We start from the raw sequence: 2,883 nt of genomic DNA, 5'->3' as shown, positions 1-2,883 counted from the left end.
CAGGAAAACTAGAAGACCCTCTGGTCATCTCAGGTTTGATGAGTAAGCCAAACTTCAATTAGAAAGTTCAATCTAAAAGGGCCAGTATCCAAAATCTATTTAAAAATTATCAAAGTCAACACCCAAAAATTAAAAAAAAATTCCAGTCAAGAAATGGGCAAAAGACTTGAAGAGACATTTCTCTGAAGATATATATTAAAAAAAGATAAAAGACAAATGAAAAAATGCTCCATATTGCTTGCCATCAGGGAAATCCAAATCAAAACCACAAGATACCACCTCAAACCAGTCAGAATGGCTAAAATTAACAACTCGGGAAACAACAGATGTTGGTGAGGATGTGTAGAAAGGGAAACCTTCTTACACTGTTAGTGGGAAAGCAAACTGGTGCAGCCACTCTGAAAAATAGAATGGAGGTTCCTCAAGATATTAAAAATACAACTACCATATGGCCCAGCAATGGCACTACTAGTTATTTATCCAATAGGTACAAGCTTAGTAATTCGATGGGCACATGCACCCCTATGTTCATAGCATCACTATCGACAATAGCCAAATTATGGAGAGAGCCCAGATGTCCATCAACAGATGAATGGATAAAGAAAATGTGATATATATTCACAGTGGAATATTACTCAGCCATCAAAAAGAATGAAATTTGCCATTTGTGATGATCTGGAAGGAACTAGAAGGTATTATGCTAAGCAAAATAAGTCAGTCAGAAGAAGACAAATACCATATAATTCCACTCATAAGTGGAATTTAAGAAACAAAACAGATGAACATAGAGGAGAGGAAGGAAAAACAAAAGATAAAAACAGAGACAGTTGGCAGCTATAGGAAACAAACTGACGGTTGCTAGAGGAGAGGTGGGTGGGGGATGCGGTAATTGGGTAATGGACATTAAGGGCGTCACTCAATATAATGAACACGGGATGTTATATGCTACTGATGAATCACTAAATTCTACCCCTGAAACAAATATTACACTATATGTTAACTAACTGGAATTTAAATTTAAAAAAAAGTAATAAAGAGAAAAAACGGTAAGTAGAAAGTTCAATCTAGAGGTGACTGAAGTGGCTCACTTGGTTAAGCAACTGCCTTTGGCTGAGGTCATGATCTCAGGGTCCTGGGATTGAGCACCACATCAGGCTCCCTGATCAGCAGGGAGTCTGCTTCTCCCTCTCCCTCTTCCCCTTCCCACTTTTCATGCTCTCTCTCTCTCTCTCTTCCTCTCAAATAAATAAAATCTTTTTTAAAAGTTCAGTCTAATTAAGTATCTAATCACTTAAGGAACATTAACATGCAAATTGTTTGAATTCAAGTACTTGGGGCAAGAATACCTGTAAACTTTAATAACTGACACAGCTGAGAAATTATAATTAAGCGAAATTACCTTTATGAAACCAAATAGTTCTTCTACTAAGACTCACAAAATGCATTTAAAAGAGAGCTAAGTCATACAAAATGGAGTTCATCCCTCTTACCAATGTCAACTGATTAATAGCTTCCTGAAACATAGGATTATGTTAAGAAGAAATTTCAAGGCCTTACTTTGACTTTATGGGAAGAGATGTTATAATCATTTGGCACAGTCTGCCATGGACAAGAGAGGGTCTATAGTAGCAAATCTTTACACAGAACTCAATTCCCACATAATTCTAGAAAATTTAATTAATTAATTTGTTAGATTATAGCAGAATAGAAAATGGCTTAGAAAATAGGGAGAGGTTGCTAAAGTTGGTCCACTACTAACTATAAATGTTAGTAGCTAACAGTAAGACTATAAACATAAACATGACTGCAGTCATAAATCAGAATTACATATTGTGACAAATTAGGACATTTTATATAAGCTACACTAGTCCTTTTTTTCAGCTTTCTTTTTTTAATAATATTTTTTATTATATTATGTTAGTCACCATACAGTACATCCCTAGTTTTTGATGTAAAGTTCCATGATTCATTACTTGCGTATAACACCCAGTGCACCATGCAATACGTGTCCTCCTTAATACCCATCACCAGCCTATCCCATTCCCCCACCCCCTTCTCCTCTGAAGCCCTCAGTTTGTTTCCCAGAGTCCATAGTCTCTCATGGTTCATTCCACCTTCTGATTACCTCCCCTTTCTTCTTCCCTTTCTTCTCCTACCAATCTTTCTACTTCTTATGTTCCATAAATGAGTGAAACCATATGATAATTGTCTTTCTCTGCTTGACTTATTTCACTTAGCATTATCTCCTCCAGTGCCCTCCATGTTGCAGCAAATGTTGAGAAATCGTTCTTTTTGATAGCTGAGTAATATTCCATTTTATATATGGACCACATCTTCTTAATCTAGTCGTCTGTTGAAAGGCATCTTGGCTCCTTCCACGATTTAGCTGTTGTGGACAATGCTGCTATGAACATTGGGTGCATATGGCCCTTCTCTTCACTACGTTTGTATCTTTGGGGTAAATAAGGTATACTAGTCCTTCTAACCACAGCAAGCCAGGACTGAAAACGTCATTATATTATGTTCACTTCGGTAATTGATATGTACATTGGTGGCCCTGAGTTATCAGGAAAAGCGTAGAATAGTGTTCACTCTATTTTGAGAAATAAAATCTAAATTCCTGGGCTTTGTATATTAGGCCTAAATCATATCCATCTCTAGATATTTAAAACTGACGTTCCACCTACTGAAATGTGATGGTGTTCTTAATATCTGTAATTCTTTCAGCTAAGGGCATTTTTAAAAAGTTTCATCTGTGTATATACCCTCCGTCATTTGAGTGATTAATTCTTAGCTACCCTTCATGACCTGTCTACAAGGTTTAATACTTCTAAGATGCATTTCATGACACCATCACACCATTTCATCACACTCCACAATACC

The sequence above is a fragment of the Ailuropoda melanoleuca genome, unplaced genomic scaffold, assembly GCF_002007445.2.
Source record: "Ailuropoda melanoleuca isolate Jingjing unplaced genomic scaffold, ASM200744v2 unplaced-scaffold9607, whole genome shotgun sequence".
NCBI lineage: Eukaryota > Metazoa > Chordata > Mammalia > Carnivora > Ursidae > Ailuropoda > Ailuropoda melanoleuca.
The sequence above is the reverse complement of the archived record's forward strand: the minus strand, read 5'-3'. Positions refer to the sequence as shown.